General features: G+C 40.0%; 1 long non-coding RNA gene and 2 gene segments (V, D, J or C); 2 read left to right on the forward strand and 1 right to left on the reverse strand.

The window, feature by feature from the left end:
• The window catches only part of LOC106840669 (T-cell receptor alpha chain constant-like), a 1015328-nt gene that overhangs the window by 787990 nt on the left and 205779 nt on the right, over positions 1-21559 (forward strand).
• LOC106840671 (T cell receptor delta constant-like) overlaps positions 1-21559 on the forward strand; it is an 802079-nt gene that overhangs the window by 659116 nt on the left and 121404 nt on the right.
• Positions 14437-21559, reverse strand: part of LOC139044532 (uncharacterized) — a 43987-nt gene continuing 36864 nt past the window's right edge. The window contains exon 4 of the long non-coding RNA XR_011501501.1: positions 14437-14573. This is a non-coding gene — a long non-coding RNA (uncharacterized lncRNA). The remainder of the gene's footprint in view (positions 14574-21559) is intronic.

Here is a 21559-nt window from a genome sequence, read left to right on the forward strand (position 1 = left end):
AAAAAAACAAGGCCAAAGTCAAAAGAAGGAGGGAAATGATAAAAATTGGAGCAGAAATAAATAAAATAGAGACTGTAAAAACAATAGAAAGAATACATAAAACAAAGAGCTGGTTCTCTGAGAAGATAAACAAAATTGACAAACTCTTTGCCAGTCTCACTAAGAAAAAGAGAGAGAAGTCTCAAATAAATAAAACTAAAATTGAAAGAAGAGAAATTACAACAGATACCACAGAAATACAAAGGATTATAAGAGAATACTATGAAAAACTATTTGCCAACAAATTGGATAGCCTAGAAGAAATGGATACATTCTTAGACTCATACAACCTCCCAAAACTGAATCAGAAGAAATAGAGAATCGGAATGGACGAACCACAACTAAAGAGATTGAAACAGTAATCAAAAACCTCCCAAAAAACAGAAGTCCAGGACCCAGTAGCTTCTCTCTAGAAACTTCTATCAAACATTCCAAGAAAATTTAATACCTTTCCTTTTCAAACTATTCCAAAATATTGAAGAAAAGACACTTTCTAACATTCTGTAAGGCCAACATTGCCCTGATACCAAAACCAGACAAGGACAACACAAAAAAGTAAAATTACAGGCCAATGTTGCTGATGAACATAGACACAAACATCCTCAACAAAATATTAGCATATAAAATACAACAATATATTAAAGAGATCATACACCATGATCAAGTGGAATTTATACCAAGGATGCAGGAATAGTTCGACATTGGCAAATCAACCAATGTTTTAGACCACATTAACAAAATGAGGACTAAAAGTCACATGATCATTTCCATAGATGCAGAGAAAGCATTTGACAAGATTCAACACCCATTTATGATAAAAACTCTCAATAAAATGGGTATAGAAGGAAACTATCTCAACATAATAGAGGCCACATATGACAAACTCACAGTCAGCATCACACAATGGTGAAAAACTGAAAGATTTCAACATTAGCTGCCCTGTCTCCTTGCTAAGCACTGTGCAGTAATAAAATTCCTACTTTCTTCCACTACACCCGGTGTCAGAGATTAGCTTGCTGTGCAATGGATGAGTGAACTCACTTCAGGTTCAATATCAAAATCAGCTGCATTTCTATACACTAGTAACAAACTAGCAGAAAGAGAACTCAAGAATGCAATCTTACTTACAATCAGAACAAAAAGAATGAAGTATCTGAGCATAAATTTAACCAAGGAGGTGAGAGACCTACACACTGAAAACCATAAGATGATACTGAAAGAAAGTGAAGAAGTATAAGAAATGGAAAGATAGTCCACGCTCATGGATGGATTAATAAACACAGTTAAAATGTCCATATTACCTAAAGCATTCTACAGATTCAATGCAATTCCAATGAGAACCTCAACGACATTTTTCACATAAATAGAACAAAGAATCCTAAAATTTATATGGAATAACAAAAGATCCCAAAAAGCCAAAGCAATCCTGAGAAAGAAAGAACAAAGCTGGAGGCCTCACAATCCCTGACTTCAAAATATACTACAACGCTGTAGTAATCAAAACAGCATGGCACTGGCACAAAAACAGACACACACAGATCAATGGAATATAAATGAAAACCCAGATATAAAACCACACATCCTTGGACAGCTAATCTTTGACAGACGAGCCAAGAACATACAATGGAGAGAGGAAAGTCTCTTGAATAAATGGTTGGAAAACTGGACAGCCACATGCAAAAGAATAAGACTAGACCATTGTCTTGCATCATACACAAAAATTAACTCAAGATGGATTAAAGACCTGAATGTAAGATCCTAAACCATAAAACTCCTAGAGGAAAATATAGGCATTGGTCTTAATAGTATCTTTTCAAATGCCATGTCTACTCAGGCAGGGAAATAAAAGAAAAAATAAACAAATGGGACTACATCAGACTAAAAAGGTTCTGCAAGGCAAAGGAAATGATCAACAAAACAAAAAGACAGCCTGCTAACTGGGAGATAATATTTGCAAATCATACATCCAACTAGGGGTTAATTTCCAAAATATGTAAAGAACTTATACAACTCAACAACAAAAAAACAACCCAATCAAAAACTGGGCAGATGATCTGAACAGATATTTTTCCAAAGAAGATACACAGATGACCAATAGCCACTTGAAAATATGTTAAATGTCACTAATTATTAGGGAAATGCAAATTAAAGCCACAATGAGATATCACCTTACACCCGTCAGAATGGCTAGAATTACCAAGACGAAAAATACCACATTTTGGAGAGGAGGGGCTGGCCTGGTGGCATAGTGGTTAAGTTCATGTATCCTGCTTCAGCGGCCCAAGATCTACTGGTTCGGATCCCCAGCACAGATCTGTGCACCACTCATCAATCCATGCTGTGGCAGGCATCCCACATATAAAGTAGAGGAAGATGGACCTGGATGTTAGCTCAGGTTTAATCTTCCTCAGTAAAACAGGAGGATTGGTGGCAGATGTTATCTCAGGGCTAGTCCTCCTCAAAAAAAATAAATAAATAAAAATAAAATGTTGGAGAGGATGTGGAGAAAAGGGAACCCTCATATACTGCTGGTGGGAATGCAAACTGGTGCAGCCTCTGTGGAAAACATTATGGAGATTTCTCAGAAAATTAAAAATAGAAATGCCATATGATCCAGCTATCTCACTACTGGGTATTTATCCAAAGAATGTGAAATCAACAATACAAAGATATTTATATACCCCTAGGTTCATTGCAGCATTATTCACAAATGTCAAGACATGGAAGCAACCCAAGTGCCCACAAACTGATAAATGGATAAAGAAGATGTGGTATACGTATACAACGGAATACTACACAGCCATAAAAAAAGACAAAAATGTCCCATTTGCAGCAACACGGATGGACCTTGAAGGTATTATGTTAAGTGAAATAAACCAGACAGAGAAAGACAAACACCATATGAATTCCCTCATACATAGAAGATAAACACACGGATAGGGAGAACAGATCAGTGGTTACCAGAGGGGAAGGGGTTGAAAGGGAGAGTGAAAGGGGGAAAGGATCGCAAATGTATGACGATGGATAAAAACTAGACTACTGGGGGGTGAACACAATGCAGTCTATAAAGAAACTGAAATAGAATAATTTACAGCTGAAATTTATACAATGTTATAAACCAATATGACCTCAAAATAATTTTTTAAAAAGCTTAAAAGATTTTGAAACCAAATTAACTACATAGTCTTTAACTGGATTCTTGTTTTAAAATACCATCTGTAAAAGACATGTTAGAAAGAATTAGGGAAATGTGACCACAGACTGACTATTAGATGATTTAGGCAATTGTTACTTTTGTTAGGTGAGAAATACTATTATGGTTATGTAGAAAAATATATTTATTTTATAAAATGCATGCTAAAGTGTTTAGGAATGGATAGCCATGATGTTTGAAATTTATTTTTAAATACTTGACCAAATTAAAGAGCAAATACAGCAAACAATGATGGTTAAATGTAGGTGATGAAACTATAGATGTTGATTTATTAATTTTTTTGGAATGTTTCAAGAATTTACACTAAAATATTTTCTAAAGTTGTCATTTTTATATGGCCAAGAAATCTGCAACAAATTTAAACAGTGAAAAAGTAAAATGCAATATGCCTCGTGAAAATTACCATACTTTCTTAAAGAATACTTCTCTGCTCAAAGAACTCCCTTCATCTGTAGGCATGCAAACAAATTAAAACTGTGTGTTCATATGACACATTTCTAAGACAACAGTGATTGATGTCGCTGACTATATACGTAAAATAAATAAGAAAACTGCTAACGGCGATGTTGCACATTTTGTATTATTCTTATTCAAGACAGGCATAAGTGAGGCATCTTAAAACCACTGCCTTTCAAGATCTGACATAATGATAGTAGCTCCAAATCAAGCCTTCACTTGTGGGGCAGGGGAGGTGGTTCCAGACTTCCTCAGATGTTCCAATGAAATCCCATCAGTTGGTTGTCAAGTTCTCTTCTTCCTGAGACAGGTGAGCATCATAGAGAAGGTAAGAGACGGTTTTGACAAAAGTCAAGTATGTCAGGGGGCCCCTAAATGAGGGAATGTGACTAGGTTTAGCTATTCGTAAGAACTTATGTGAGTCTCACTTCAAAAGCTTGGCCTCTTTTCATTTCTGTCCAGTTGCTAAGTATATTATTTGACCCATTAACACTGAAAGCCATGTTGCTCTTACTCCTCTTTATGGTTTGACTAAAAACTCAAGTTACTGTCCCAATCACCTCTCACTAAATAAGTGAACATTATTTTTCATGGAAAGGCTGAAGTATTGCCACAGAAATATAATGTGGGTACTGAAGGTGATGTAGTCAGATTCTTTGCCTTCTCTGAGCCCTTCCTCTGTCACCAAAACACAATCATCATGGATCCAGCATCAGACCCCCGGAGTCCCATCAAGAAGAAGAAACCAGAGGCACATGACCATGGTCCTTGACTCTAGAGACTCCAACCAAAGTATGTGGGTCAATTTCACCATTTTTACAGAGCTTGAGGTTGCTGCTCACAGTGGCTTCTGACCACTTACACATTTGTCAGTCAAGGCATATGATAGAATTGATCTGCTAATCACTAGCAAACAGGTAGAGAGTGGTGAAGCAGTCGGGAGAGTCTGGGCTTTACCGCTGCCACTGCAGCTTCAGCATCACTAATAACAGATTTAAACAATAGTTCTCAAAGGATGGTCCATGGACCTCTAGAGGCCCCAAGAACTTTACAGGGAGTTCAGGAAGTCAGAACTATTTTCATAATAAGTCCAAAACACTATTTGCCTTTTTCATTGTGTTGATATTTGCACAGATGGTACAAAAACAATGGTGGGTAAAACTGCTGGTACCTTAGCCTGAATCAAGGCAGGGGCATCAATTCTGTATTAGTAGTTATTGTATTCTTCAGTGACGTATATTCGCAGGAAAAAAACCTGTCATTTCACTTAAACATTCTATTGACTGTATTAGTTTGCGAGGGCTGCCATAACAAAACACCACAGACTAGGTGACTGAAACAACAGAAATGGATTTTCTCATAGTTCTCAGGCCGGAAGTCCAAGATCGAGGTGCCCACAGAGTTGGTTTCTCCTGAGGCCTTCCTTGGCTTGCAGATGCCACCTTCTCACCGTGTCCACATATGCTCTTTCCTCTGTGCATGCACATTCTTTGTGTCTCTTCTCTTTGTGTGTTCAAATTTCCTCTTTTTGTAAGGATACCAGTCAAACTGGATTAGGATCCACCCTAAGGGAACATCCTAATCCAATCCAAATCACCTTATTTTAACTTAATTATCTCTTTAAAGGCCCTATCTTCAATCACATTCTGAGCTACTGGCGGTAAGGACTCCAACATACAAATTTTTGGAGGACATAATTCAGTCCGTGACATTGATGAAACAGTAAAAATTCTAATTTTATTAAATCTCAACTTTTAAGTATATGTCTTCTTAGTATTCTGTGTGGAAAAGGGGATGTAATATATAGCACTTGTGCTGCATTCCAAATCAGGATAGTTAACTTGAGGGAAAACATTTGTGCAACTGTTCAGTTGCAAGCTGAACTAGCCACTTTTTCCAGAAAATACCATTTTTTCTTGAAAGAATGACAGACAAACTATAGTTATTCAGACCTCGGTGTTTGGTAGGCATCTTCTTGAAAGTGAATGAACTGAGCCTGTCATGTCAAGAAAAACAGCTCATAGTTGTGGCTCATGATAAAAATTTAAGCTTTGGGGCAAAAATTAGAGTATAGGGAAGCTCGTATCTGTCACCATGAGTTTGATGGTTCTACAATGTTTAAATACCTTTCTGTTTTCAAGATATTGCTGGTGATATTAACTACTGTGATTTTTGATATTGTAGAATGAAATATGTCAACATGTGGAAGTTGCCTAACTCCATGAACCAATTATTTCCCAAATGACGAATGAATAATGTTACAAAACCATGCGTAGGTGAAAGTTCCATCCAGAATGCAACATATCAACAAATTTTAATGTAACAGAATATGAAAAGTTCATTAACATCCCACATTGCAACCAATCTCTCTTTTCAAGCTACATATCCATGTAAGGCCAGGTTTTTCTCATGTTTCAACCAAACCAACATATTGCCATAAATACAACGCATAAACAGACATGGGAATCCAGATGTCTTCTAATAAGCCAGCTCTTTCCTGACTTATATCTGAAGACTGTGATCAAACACCCCTAGTATCTCCCTTCCTCTTCAACACTCCCTTCCTTTTCAACACTCCCCATGTTTTTTAGCTGCTCCCCTGTACATGATTTGAAGTCTCCTCCACAGCATGGTATTCTCCTTTGAATACACTGAAGTTTCTCTGTAACTCTCAAAAACTACATATAAATACCAGGAGTAGGGTGTGGAAATGAATAAAGCTAGTTCACCATTCACATCCCAAAAATTCCAAGCCTGGGGGATACTCCTGTCTAATCTCTATTTTATTTCAAGGCTTGGTATCCCATAAATTTTCTCAAGTTGTTCTGTTTCCAAGCATGAGGCCTGGTCTCAGCCAGGACTGGACAAAACATGGAAAACTCAGTCCTTGCACACTGTCCCTGTCCTCTGTTCTCTCCTGAGAATGAGCTTGCCTGGCACTGAGAACATGGCACAGCCTCCTTCCAGGAAAAACTGAACTTCTGGACACACCTCCCCTGTGCCTGACACTCCCCCTTCCCACAAAAGACCATCTCATACAACAGTGAAAAATTTATAAAGTGAAAGAAAATGCCAGGTTGCATAGGCTGCTTTATGGCCACTTCAGGGAAGGAGATCAGCTGTAGGACTGAGAGGATACCCACAGACACTTTCAAATCATAAATGTCAGATTAAAAAAACAAAGAATTTGCTGTGTGTACCAAAAACTATCACTGGGCTAAGATTGGGTTACTTAATTTCTTGTATGTTCCTTCAAAGTTGGATACCTTGGCCAACTTGTGAAACCTCTCTATATCTTACTAGATACTCTTGCATCTGAACACCCAAAGGAGTGAATATATGATCCTTGAAGTCTCTCCCAGAGATGACATTCCCGAATTCCTCTCCAGAGACACAAATGATCCTTGATTACTCATGTTAGTGGAAAGAATGTGATCTGAATACTCCAAATATTCAGACAACATGAAACTCATTTCTATTTGGCTTTAGAATATATATTAATGGTGTGAGGCAAATCACAACACATTTATCTTCCGAATGATGCCAAACTCAGGCTTATGTTAAAAATCAATTTGTTTGCAAATACTGGTGCTGTGCTCCACTAAACAAATGTGAGGTAGTATTCCATAAAGCAGCCTGGTGCCAGAGAGAAAGCAGGGGACTAGGAGTTGGGAAGATGTGAGTTGGCCTCATGGCTCTGTCCCTTCCTAGCTTATCCTCTCTGAACGTGAGATAGCACATCCTTAAAATGGAGTCCGAAGATACTTTCTGAGCACTCACCGAGTCAGACACTGTGCTCGTACATGGTATACAGAGATGAACAAGACAAATCCCTTGTCTCAAGGATCTCTACCCACTGAAGAAGACAGCAAAAGGGTTTTGAGCACAATAACAGAGATGAGCACTGGGAGCCATGCAAATTCAGGGAAGGGATGGGCATCTAACCCAGTCCAGTCTTGAGCCATCATTTAGGACATCCTAGGAAGTCAACTCCTAAGCTAAGACAAGAAAATGAACAGGATCTAAGCAGATGAGTTAAAGACCAAATAGGGGAATAGGAGAAGGAAATGACATTTCAGGCAAAAGCAATCAATGGCAAAGGCAAAGAGGTATGAAATAAAATGGAGCCTTCAGGAAGCAATTAGTTCAACACAGTTGAGAGTAAAGAAGCAAGTGGAAAAGTATAAGATGTAGGACTGGGATGTGAGCAAAAGCCCATGTACTGTACTATTTAATCTTGAACATAATGGTCATTTCAAAACTTTTAAGTATGTAATTTCATGGTTGGGGTCCCCCCCAAGGTTAGCATCAGTATTAATCAGCTATTTCTGCTATGATTATGATTTATAACAAATAATCCCAAAATTTCAGTTGCTTACAACATCAAACATATGTTGCTTTTGCTCATTGGTCTGCCGACCAGCTGGAGTTGGCTTCAAGGGCGCTGGTGGAAATCCATGATGGGATGCTTTTTGGAGCCTCAGCTTGGAACTGGCACACTGTGACTTCCACCACATTCTGTAGATCAAAGGCCCAAAGTCAATGAAGTGGGATGTATACTCTGCCCGTAGTAGGAGGCCCTGCAAAGCATGTGGCAAAGCTCATGGAGGTGTGCTTCCGTCACAGAGAGAGCGGGAAAAGTTGGGAACCACAACAGCTCTATTCTCATCAGGAGAATAGCCGTGAGTGAGAGGCCAGCAGCTAGGGGTTACCTAGCTGATACCCCAACATTCTGCCATGGCCATAGGATTGTAAGCTTCATTGACCCAAACCCAGAGGTTTGCATAGTTTAAGTTTGGGTATTTCTCAAGATTTTAATTGCCTTTTCATTCCTAACTTCTTGTTTCCTATAAATCAATTTATAGGAATTAAAAAGAAGCTTAATTTATTATTCAACCCAGTAACCACCACCTGTTGCCATTTCAAAGACTAGTGCCTAAAACCAGCTATGCTCAAGAGCCCAAGTTACAATTCTGCACTCTCTTCTGGCCCTGCCCCTGAGGCCCACACTGTCCTCCTTTCTGCTATAGACCATCCCCTGTTACATTGTCTGTAACGGAGACCAGAGCATTTCTTCTTTTCCTATTTGTTTTTTGGGTTTTTTATTCAGCAAATGAGTGTTAGACTCTCTTTATGGATACGAAATTGCTTGGAGTTTATGGGACTGGAAGATAGTTGTATGTAGGGTGGGAAGGAGTTGTTATAAAGATTACAAGTAGAAGTGTGATAAAATTGCGATTTGTTAAGCCATGGATTTTCATAAAATCCTCCAGAGAAAATGTGAAGCTCAACCTTTTTTCAATCCTGCTCCCTTTTGACAACAACAACATCAAAATACACACTCTCCTTTAATAATTAGCATTTAATACAGTCATTTTCCATGAGCCTATTATATGATTCTATTTTCACAGTGATAGAGAGATCAAAGGCACTCTGAGACCAGCGTCTTAAGAGCTCCAGAGAGGAGTTTTCAAAAAGGGATGTCTATGTCAAAAATCAGGGGTCAAACAAGAATATAAACAAAAATCATCAACTGAATTTGGCCAGAGCCCCTGTGTCTAGTTGCGCAAGTTGTGCCTTCCACATGGGTGCTCAGCTGAGGAGAACAGTGGGGCTAAAATACAGCCCATTCTCTGCCTGCCAAGCCGAGGCCCTGGTGCAGAGGTGCATGAAGAGGGGAAAGAGGAGCCATTTCTGAAGAATGCAAAAATGCCATCTGATTTCCAAGCTTGAACCCTAGGGGTTGCCTCTGCACTCGCCCAGAGGAGTAGCCTTTTCTAAACCACATGAAACACCATACGGGCTACTGGCCCTGAATTTAGTGACTAGGGAGTCCATGGAGAGGATAACGTTTTACATTTTTGTTTAAGCCCTTGGTAAACTGTATACCACTGCTCAGGTGTAAACTGGGGCAGGCAGAGGTGCTTCAGAAGCTGAGCTGTTTACAAGAGAAATTAGACTGACCATAAACATTTTTCTGCCTAACCCACAGCATGTAGAATCCATTTGAGACATTCAGATATCTGACGAACTCTTCTCTGGGAAATCATTTAAGTGTAGATGGGCCAGAAAGCACAGATGGGAGTGGATGTGAGGATTTCTGAGTCCACTCTAGTGGCAAAATGCAGGGAAGATCTACCCAGTGGGGAAGAGCCTCAGACAGAAGCACCTGCGGAGCCTGCCCTGACCTAACTGCCAACACTCTTTGATCTTCCTGGAGCTTGACTTGGAGAAAACATCCGGCCCCAGGGGTTCTCAAAGGCCACATAGGGTGAAGCAAGGGGAGGTTTTTGCAAAGCTCTGTAGCACTGTGAAAGAAAGTAGATGCTGGTAAAGTAGCAGGTGCTGTTGCAGTCAGTATACTAACCTTGGGATTAGCCGCTACACAATGATGCTAAACCCACAGAGACCTGTATGAAAACTGCAGAGGCAAAGTGACATTTCCCTGGGAAATCCTCAGCCTGGCTACCATGCCTCAGGGGATGAACACAGCAGGTAGTCAACCCTCCTTACTCAGTGACCCAGAAAGGATGCCAGGAAGTTGACCAGACCAGAAGAGTTGATCCCTAGCTGCTGGCCTCTCACTGCTATTCACCCTCGGGTGAAACTGGCATTTCAACGTGTTCTTTTAGCCACATTTGGGGACTACGAAAAGGCATTTCTTTAAAACCATTCTTTGGCTTGGTTCATGTTGATTCTGTTGCAAAGAGAGTTATAGAATTCCTGAATCAAAATCACTAGAGATATTTGCCTGAATGCTTTTCTTTGCAGTTTTGGAAGATAAACATAAGGGGAGATTGATTGATTTTTAGACAATCACTGGCCATAATTGTTCATTCTAATGCTGATGTACTGTAAATCACCCATACCTGATTAGTGCTTGACATCGTCCTATCACCTCTTGTTATCCACACGTTATGTGCCCTTAAAACAGCACTGGTCATTGTGAGGGGCTTGACCCTGGAAAAGTCATGGATCCAAGACCCAATCCCTTGGGATGCCAGTTTTCCAAGACAGAGTTAGGTGTGGGTCTAGGAAGAGAGAACAATCTAAAACAATGGAGCACAGCAGTTCAGAGAGCTTCATGAAGCATACTGGACTGGAAATCTTCACAATAGAAATAGGTGCTCCTACCGACTCCTCTGACGACAACCTCCCAAAAGCAAATCCATCCCTTCTGCGATTGGTTAAATCATCATCAACCAATTGGATAAGAATCAAATGTCATCTTTCTAAGATAAGATTCTTTGTCCCCTTTGTATCCTTCATTCAACTTACACAAAATAGCAGCTGCCACTTTTAATCAACACAAGGCATCTGGACCCAAGTTCACTGAAATTTTGTTACTGATATTCTGAAGGAAAATTATGTGTTCCAAACTATGCTAAATCTGACCATTCACTAAGCATGGAATTTCTCCTTTTCCTCTAAATACTCCTGGTTTTTGGATTTTCTAGTATTTCCTTTCTGAAGCTAGCACCTAAAGGGCTTTCCTGTGCATTCTCATTTCCATTACAAGGTCAATGCACAAGTAAAATTTTGAATTTCTTCAGAAACCACTACAGAGAGATGTCCTCTTCTATTTCTCTCCTATCCCAGGCAGCTCTGGGGAGCAAAGAGCTTAAGTTTGAACTCTCTTGAGGAAATATAACATCAGGAAAAAGTGCTCTCCATGTCACTGCTCCACAACCAATCATTCACTTAGTGTCTTCTGCCAAATTTATTTCTAAATGTCTTTCTCTAACCTTGATCCTTAGGTCTCCACCTTATAAAATCATACTTTCTCCTTTGAAATCTACTTACAGAGTGTTGATACTCTACATACTCTCCACCTCCCAGTTCTTCCTCCGAGCCTCCCTCACGCTGAGCCTTACACCCTCCCAAAATGATTCTCTGAGACCATTTGCATCTCAACAAGGAAATAATACAAAGCAGTTCTCTTCCTATTCCTGTTTTTTGTTTCTCAGTCCTAACCCAACCCATGCTGAGCTGGAAAACCAGCACCACCTTGTGTTGTTAGTGGGCGTTTTTCTCAGAGATCACTCCCTTGAGCAGCGTTATAGAATTGAGCCTGAACTCCAGTGATATTATGACCCTTGAAGGTGCCTGAAACAGAAAGACTCCAAAGTTTCTACCTAAATCCAGGTCCAGCTACTTCATCACTGTAATTTATATTGGAAAAGGTTGGGCTATCTACATATCACTCCTGTAAAGGCTCACAACTGAATCTTTGATTCTACGGGGTATATGGATCCTGTGAAGCTCCAGGGCAAAGGCTTGAATGCCTTAGTATGCAAGGGAATAGAGTGTAATGGGAGCTATCCAGATCACATGCCTTCCGTGGAAGAAAGAAGCATTGTCACCTTAGACAACTCCAACTCTCTGGTCTACTTTTGTTCTCCTAATACCGCACCTCATTCTACCATGTCTACTACTAGTCTCCTCACAACCTGGCACAAGTCAGCATATTCTTGTAGTAGTCTGGAGGCTCAAGGTAAAATAAGTGAATCTGACTCCAGAGTAAAACTGTCCCCTCTCTCCAATGGAAAGGCTCAAAGGGCTATGTATAAACAGGTTTCTAATCATCCCGTATTTCCATTTGGATATGTTTCTCCCAGTTCCTGTACACTGTTTCTGCAGCAAGAATTCAGTAATGAAAATTGAAACTCTATCCTACATACACTTGTTAACTCAACTATTAGTGCAGATTGTATGGAAAGAAGACAGCTTTATTTTTTGTTTGTTTGTTTGTTTTTTGGTGAGGAAGATGGGCCCTGAGCTAACGTTTGTTGTCATTCTTCTTCTTTTTGCTTGAGGAAGATTGTCCCTGAGCTAACATCTCACCCAATCTTCCTCTATTTTGTATGAGGGATGCCACCATAGCATGGCTTGATGAGTAGTGTGTATGTCCATGCCTGGGATCCATACCCTTGAAACCTGGTCTGCCAAAGCAGAGATGCAACTTAACCAGTACGTCACCAGGCTGGGCCCAGAGGACAGTTTAGCACCAGGATTTATTTACCTCTATTTTCATGAGAGAAACTCTTTTCCTACAATGATTTCTTTCTGGATAGATAGTGGGCCAGGAAGGGTTAGGATGATTCTGCCATGGCTCTTTGGCTTCCACACCCTAAGCCATCTGGTCTCCATCACATCTGGAGGAAGGTTCTCCTGTTCACTATGGTTTACGTCATCACACTGATCCCAGTCGTCAGACATGACTATACAAATTGGCCAACAAACCTGGAAGAGACCGTGTTCTAAGACAGACACGGAAAGTGGTGGGATGGATGGGACCTAGGTGCTGGAAAACTGCTCATATCTGCTGCCGACTCAGTCTTCTCACCAGCTGCCTTATCTAACAGATGGATATTTCTTAGGAGGCATCCTAGACCCAGATGTCCACATCCTGTGGTTCTTATACCCCAAACACCCTACATTTGATTGCCAATATTAGAACGAAAGCTGCTGGTTTTGGGCCAGTTCACAACTGTTGTGGGTCACCACCGCCAACTACCCAGGAAACATCCATCAAGGCAGGGCATGAGCATGAGCTTCTTAGAAATTCTCATACTTGTGATCCATCAATCATCTAACACATTCTCAAGGAGAAAGATGGGAGACTTTCTCCTGAGCATCTTCAGGGATTTAATGCTTCCGCTGGGAAGTAAGAAGGCTGAGTTTGATACTAAGATTTAAGAAGGCTGAGAGTTAAGGGAATTAAAGGAAAGTAGGTATTACAACTTTACATGTACTTTAGGAAAACCTGCAAATCTATCCAAAGCTTTGACATATTGCCTTCGTCTATTACTGACCTTGCCCACCTCTAAATCCCACATGGTAATCATACATTGAATAGGCATTCAAAGCCATGAGCAGCAAGATCTTTCCTCTCTCCACATGGGCAATGGCGATGGGGATTCTGCTGATTAGAATATCATTTCTAGTCTGTGCCAGGCCTTGGAAGGATGTCCTTATACTGACACTATCTATAAGAGATTGTACCCTAGCTTTCCCTAAGTCTGTAAATTTCTTTTACTATTATTTTCCCCAAGAAATGGTCCTTACTGTGCACTGCCTACTTAGCAAAGCTAAGAAAAATAGGAAGAGTAAGGACGAAGTGCAAAGAGAGAAGCAAAGACATTCATACCAGGGAAAATCCTGTTGTGGACTCAAGGTATTTGTCACTTGAATTGATATTAACCTGATCTCCCTAGAAAACACAAAGGCCAGCATTAAGATGTCTGCTTTCTTAGAGTCTCTGAAAGAAAATATGAGAATTCAAGGAGTGCAGAATTCTTGAATCCTGCAGAGTCCTCAAAAAAAGTGCTTAGCTGTGGATAGAATAATCCAAAATCTTGGTAATAGCTAAAGGAGGCTGCCAGCTGCCAGCCCTCTGCAAACTGTAAACTGGGTCATCCAGGGCTCCCCATTCTCATCTCTCTGTTCCCTTTCCTTGGACCCTCCTTCCCATCACAGCCTTCGTTTGATTTGCTTCTATTCCCATTAAGACCTGACATCAAGAAATGACATGAAACCAATTCATACCAATTTGTGAGTGATAAAAATAGATGGAGGTTTTAGCTTTTCTGAGCTTGGGTTGGAGGAAGGGGCATTGTATTTTAATAGAGATGATGCCGTAAACTAAAGACTACAGCAACCAGGGCAGAATTACCAAAGTTTGAGGAACACTGCCCCAAAATGAAAGGTGGAGCTTTGTTCTTTCTTCATTTGGAAGCTCAGTGTGAATCACACAAGGAGAGCCTGGAGTCTCCCAAGGAAGTCACTTCTGTCCTGTGTCCAGGATGAGGCCCAGCTGGAGCACACAGCTGAAGAGAACATTAACCTGCATCTGGAGAGAGGCCTGCAGTAGAGGGCAGGGGACAATAGGGAAAAAAATAACATTATTGAATATGCCCACGGCAACATGAAAGAAAATATCATGGCAGAAGTAAAGGGGATGGAGTTAACAGTGACTGTGAGCCTGTGAACTGGATCACACTCTAGTGTATGGTGAATCAAAAAGGGGAGCTCACGTCTGTCTAATTTACACAATTGTTCCCTTTAAAGAGCTCAGTGCCTAGTACAAAACAAGACAAGTACTTGGAAAGTGGTTCTTGTGAATTGAATTCCTTCTCATTAGAATACGACATGCTTACAGAGTCCAAATGTTTTTTAAATAATCTCTTTCTGAAGACCATAACTAGAAACAGATTTGCAAGGGGAAACTATATCACAGAATCCCCAACTTATAACAGTTCGTGTGTCTTGTTCTGAGACAACTGTCAAATGAGGGAGCAGAGATGGCAAGAAGGCCATTAGTAGGTAGCACTGGGCAAATGGCCCTGAGATATGATGAAAAGGACAGACTCTACACAAAGAAAGCCTGAGCTATCAGAAATTCACAAGTCAGTAGACAGATGGTGGCAGGGAAAATGCTGCTGGGTAGAGTTAGCTGGGAAGAGCTCTTGGAGATGAATCTTGACCTGGTCCTTGAAGATGGTGGAAGACTAGCAAGACAAGGAATATTATTTCAGAGTCAGGATTCTCCCTCTCTAAACTAATGCCACCAAGGAGTCTTCTCATCCCACAGCAAAGGCATAATTCATCCATCCCCACTTAAACTATGTGTTTTGGAAAGATATTTACGGGGAACTAAGAAATATTTCTATTCACTTCAGAGGACCAATCAATGTTAATACCATAGACCTGAGAGTTTACGCATCCTGGACTTTCTTTTGCTCTTCTCTTGACCATGAACATTTTGATCCAAGAGCACAGGGATTAATCCCTTCATGCTGAGGTTACAAACACCAGATAGCCCACCTATTGCTCTCTTTAAGTTGTGGAGACCAAAAACAATGCATAGGGGAAGAAAACAATACCTAGGCTTCCTCCAAGGGTATCAAAATAACTGGGCTTATGGCTTAAAAGATAGACTACATTAACTCATTCAAAGTAAAATCAAAAGAGCCCACTTTCAGGGAATATATATAATGCTCAGAGATAACACTTTTAATAAATTCTCATTTTTATTGCAGAAATAGAGTATATCATCCTTGGATTGCTTATTTTCTAAAAGAGCAGACCTTTTTAGATAATTTTTAAGCATATAGTGATGAGTTTATAACATTTCCTTCTGATAAAGCAGACTGGAGGCACTCACAGTTACAGAAAGTAGAAATATAACCGGCTTCTCACAATAAATCATGAAGAAAAAAATATTCCAAGCCAAAAAACAAAGGTTTAAAACATTTTAAGGTCTCTGGTTACCTACTATTTGCCATAGGAACATGTAACTTTAAAAAAGATAGATTTTTCTGTCACTATCTTATCCTGATGATTGATCTGAGTCTCATCAAGTCATTATGCCCATCTGGACATAATGCAGGATGCGGGACATGACATCACCTACACAGTCCTTCTGCCAAAAATAAATAAATTAATTAACTTAATCAAACCTCTGGTTCTAACAGGAGAAAAGGGAGTAGAACAAGCTAAAGGATTTCACAGAGAAACGACCAGACAAATCTGGAAGGTGAGCCATTCCACAGGACAACAGACCAGTAACTTCAGTAATAAATGTGATGAAAAGAAGAAAAAAAAAGCAGTGCAGTGGAAGAGAACTATTACACATTAAAGAAACTTGAAAGATATAACAACCAAATTAAATATGTAGTCTTTAACTAGATTCTTGTTTTAAAAAACCATCTGTAAAAGACATTTTGGAAAGAACTAGGAAAATTTGACCATGGCCTGGCTACTAAATGATTTCAGGGAGTTCATCTTGTTACATGGGAAGCAGTGTTATGGTTACGTAGAAAAAAAATTTTTTATTGCTTTTTATCCCCAAATCCCCCCAGTGCATAGTTGTATATTTTAGTTGTGGGTCCTTCTAGCTGTGGCATGTGGGACCGCCTCAACATGACCTGATGAGCGGTGCTATGTCCACACCCAGGATCTGAACCGGCAAAACCCTGGGCCGCCAAAGCGGAGCATGCAAACTTAACCACTCGGCCACGCGGCAGGCCCCCATTATTTTTATTTTTTAAAAATTCATGCTGAAGTGTTTAGGAATGAATAATCCTGATGTTCATAATTTACTGTTAAATACTTGACCAAATTAAATGGCAAATATGGCAAACATTAATGATGTTTAAATCTAGGTGATGTACATAGATATTGATTCTATTAATATCTTTTTTGGAATGATTCAAAAACTTTATACTAAAGTGTTTTCTAAAGTTTTCATTTTTAAGTGGCCAAGAAATCTGCATCAAGTTTAAACAATGAAAAAATGAAAGGCAATATGCTTCTTGAAAATTAGCATAGCTTTTTAAAGACTACTGCTCTGCTCAAAGAACTCCCTGCATCTGAAGGCATGCAAACAAATTAAAACTGTGTGTTCGTAGGACATATTTCTAAGACAACAATGAAAACTGTTGCTGACTGTGTGGTAAAATAAATAATAAAATTGGTAATGGTGATGTTGCACATTTTGTATTATTCTTATTCAAGACATAGGCATATGTGAGGTATCTTAAAACCACTGCTTTTCAAGTTCTGACACAATGATAATAGCTCAAAATCAAGCCTTCCACTTGGAGGGGAGGGGAGGTGGTCTCAGGCTTCCACAGATGCTCCAATGATCTCCAATTGATTGATTGTCAAGCTCACTTTGCCCCCAGATGAGTAAGCATCATAGAGAAGATAAAAGTAGATTTTTGACAAAAGTCAAAGTACATCGGAGGTCCCCTGAATGCAGGGAGCTTGACTAGGTTTATCCATTCTTGGGGCCTTATATGAGTCTCAGTTCAGAAGCCCAGACTCTTTTAATTCCTGCCTAGTTGCTTAGTATATTACTTGACCCATTGGGCCTGTAAGTCACGTTGTTCTATGCCTCCTCTTCATGGTTTTGCCAGAATCTCAAGTTACTGTCCCAACCACTTGTCACTTAAACAAGTAAACATTATTTTTAATGGAAAGGCTGAAGTATTGCCACAGAAATATAATGTGGGTACTGAAGGTGATGTAGTCAGATTCTTTGCCTTCACTGAGCCCTTCCATTGTCACCAAAGCACAGTCATCATGGCTGCAGTAACAGATCCCTGAAGTACCACCAAGAAAAAGAAACCAGAGGTGTGTGACCATGGTCCTTGACTCTAGAGCTTCCAACCAAATTATTTGGGTCAATTTCATCATTTTTGCAGAACTGGAGGTTGCTGCTCACAATGGCTTCTGACCACTTATTCATTCCTCAGTCAAGGCATATGATAGAATTGATCTGCTAATCACTAGCAAACAGGTAGAGAGTGGTGAAGCAGCCGGGAGAGTCTGGGCTTTACCGCTGCCACTGCAGCTTCAGCATCACAAATAACATAGTTTTAAAACAATGGTTCTCAAAGGATGGTCCATGGACCTCTAGGGTCCCAAGACCATTTCGCAGAGTTCATGAAGTCAGAATTATTTTCATAATAATACCAAAACATTATTTGCCTTTTCCATTGTGTTGACATTTGCACTGATGGTGCAAAAGCAATGGTGGGTAAAACTGCTGATACCTTATCCTGAATCAAGGCAGTGGCATCAGTTCTGTATTAGTAGTCATTGTATTCTTCACTGCCACATATTTACAGGGGAAAAAAAACCAGCTTTGGCGCCGGCTCCGTGGCCCAGTGGTTAAGTTTGCGCCCTCTGCTTCGGCTGCCATGGGTTTCGCCAGTTCGGATCCTGGGCATGGACATGGCACCGCTCATTAGGCCATGCTGAGGTGGTGTCCCACATGCCACAACTAGAAGGACCCACAACTAAAATATACAACTGTCTACTGGGGGGATTTGGGGAGAAACAAGCAGGAAAAACAAGTTAAAAAAAAAAGCCAGCTTCTCTTAAAAATGCTATTGACTGTAATAGTTTGCAAGGGCTACCATAACAAAATACCACAGACTAGGTGACTTCAACAAAAGAAATGGATTTTCTCATAGTTCTGAGGCTGGAAGTCCAAGATCAAGGTGCCCACAGAGTTGATTTCTCCTGAGGCCTCTCTCCTTGGCTTGCAGATGGCCACCTTCTCACCGTGTCCACACATGGACCTTCCTCTGTGCTTGCACTTCCCTGGCATCTCTTCTCTTTATGTGTCCAAATTTTCTCTTTTTGTAAGTATGCCACTAAGTCTGGAATAGGATACACCCTAATTGCCCACACTCATCCAGTCCAAATGATCTCATTTTAACTTAATTATCTCTTTAGGGCCCTGTCTTCAAATGCGGTCACATTCTGAGGTACTAGGGTTGAAGACTTCAGCATACAAATTTTGGGAGGACACAGTTCTGTCCATGGATGAAGCAGTAACAACTATTAATTTTATTAAATCTCAACTCTTAAGTATATGTCCTTTAAGTATTTCTGTGTGACAAAAGGGGAAGCAGACGTAAAGTACTTCTGCTGCATTCCAAATTACGATAGTTATCTCTAGGGAAAAAGTTTGTGAAATTGTTTGAGTTGCAAGCTGAACTAGCCACTTTTTCCAGAAAATATCATTTTTGCTTAAAAGAATGAATAATAGACAAACTATAGTTATTCACATTTGGGTGTTTGCCAGGCATCTTCTTGAAAATACATAAACTGAGGCTGTCATGTCAAGAAAAACAACTCATAGTTGTTGCTAATGACAAAAATCTAAGCTTTTGGGCAAAAATTAGAGTTTAAGAAACTTACATCTACCCCTGTGAGCTGGATGGCTCTCCAGTATTTAAATGCTTCTCTGATTTCAAGATATTTGTGGTGATATCAACTACTGTGATATTTTGATGTTGAAATGTGTCAACATGTGGAAGTTGCCTAACTCAGTGAACCAATTATTTCCCAAATGACCAATGAATAATGTTACAAAACTATGCATGGGTGAAAGTTCCATCCAAAATGCAATATAGACCAATGGATTTTTGTGTAACAGAATATTAAAAGTTCGTTCACATTCCACATTGCAGTTAACCTCTCTTTTGAACCTATATACCTGCGTAAGGCCAGGTTTTTCTCATATATTTCAACCAAATCAATATATTGCTATAGGTAGAATGCATAAACAGACATGAGAATACAGCTGTCTTCCAGTTAGCCAGCTCTTTCCAGACAGATATCTGAAGACTATGATCAAAAACCCCCAGTATCTCCCTTCCTTTGCTATACTACTCCATGATTTTTAGCTGTTCCTCCCGGTACATGATTTGAATTCTCTCCAATAGACTGGCATTCTCCTTTGAATACATTGAAATTTGTCGGTAACTCTCAAAAACTACATATCAATACCAGGAGCATGGAATGGAAATAAATAAAGCTGGCTCAGTGTTCACATCCCAAATATTCTGAGCCTGGAAGATACACCTGTCTAATCTCAATTTCACTTCTCAGCTTGGTATCCCATAAATTTTCTCAAGGTGCTCCGAGTCTCCAAGCATGAGGCCTGGACCCAGACAGGACTGGACAAAACCATGATAAATGCAGTCCCCACATGTTGTCTCTTTCCTCTGTTTCTGCCTAAGAATGAGCTTGCCTGGCACTGAGAATATGGACCAACCTCCTTCCATGAAGAAATGAGCTTCAGGATACATCTTCTCTGTGTCTGCCCCTTCCTCTTCCCACAGAAGACCATCTCATACAACTAAGAAAATCCACAAAGTAAAAGAAAATGCCAGATATCCCAGGCCAATCAATGGCCACTTCAGGGAATGAGATCAGCTATAGGACTGAGAGGATATCCACAGACACTTTCAAATAATAAATGCTAGAATAAAAAACAAAGAAGACTAAGCGTTCTCTTAGTATACCAAATAATACTACTTGGCTAGGATTGAGATATTTGATTTCTTGTATGTTCCTTGGAAGTTGGTTGCCTTGGCCAAGTTATGAAACCTCTCTGGATCTTTCTAGACTCTTTCATCTGAACACCCAAGGGAGTGAGTATACGATCCTTGAAGTCTCTCTCAGCTGTGACACTCAAGGACTGCTCTGCAGGGGCACAATTGATTCTTGATTACTCTTGTTAATGGAAAGAATATGACTTGAATACTTCAAATATGTAGACAACATGAAACTCATTTCTATTTGGCTTTAGAATGTATTTCATCATGTGAAGCAATCACAACAAATTCATCTTCCGAATGATGCTGAATTCAGGCAAATGTTAAAAATCAATTTGTTTGCAACTACTGGTGCTTTGCTCCGCTAAGCAAATGTGAGATAGTGTTCCATAAAGCAGCGTGGTGCCAGAGAGAAAGCAAGGGACTAAGAATTGGGTAGATGTGAGTTCTGGCCATGGCTCTGTCAATTTCTAGCTTATCCTCTCTGAACATGAAATACTGCACCCTTAAAATGGATTCAGAAGACAATTTATGAGCATTCACTGAGTTAGGCACCTTGCAGGCACTGGGTATACAGAGATGAACATGACAAATCCTTTCTCTCAAGGGTCTCTACCTAATGAAGAAGAGAGCAAAAGAGTTTTGAGCGCAATGACAAACATGAGCACTAGAAGCCATGAAAATTCAGGGAAGGGGTGGACACCTAACCCAGTCCAGTCTTGAGCCATTGTAGGGGAGGAAGAGCATTCCTCTACCCTCTAGGCACTTCTGGCTGGTCCAAGAATTAAATTGACATGAGACAGAATAACAGGAGGAAATCAAACAGTTTAATAACATATATACATGGGAGAAACTCATGAAAATGAGTAACTCACCATAATGGCCATAGCAGCAACCTTAAATACCATCTTCAGCTAAGCATAGCGGAGGGTGTTGGGGGTAGTGGTTTGGGTCTTCAAAGAGAAGGAAGACAATTTACATGGAGATGGAA

This window comes from Equus asinus, chromosome 2, assembly GCF_041296235.1.
Source record: "Equus asinus isolate D_3611 breed Donkey chromosome 2, EquAss-T2T_v2, whole genome shotgun sequence".
Classification (NCBI taxonomy): domain Eukaryota; kingdom Metazoa; phylum Chordata; class Mammalia; order Perissodactyla; family Equidae; genus Equus; species Equus asinus.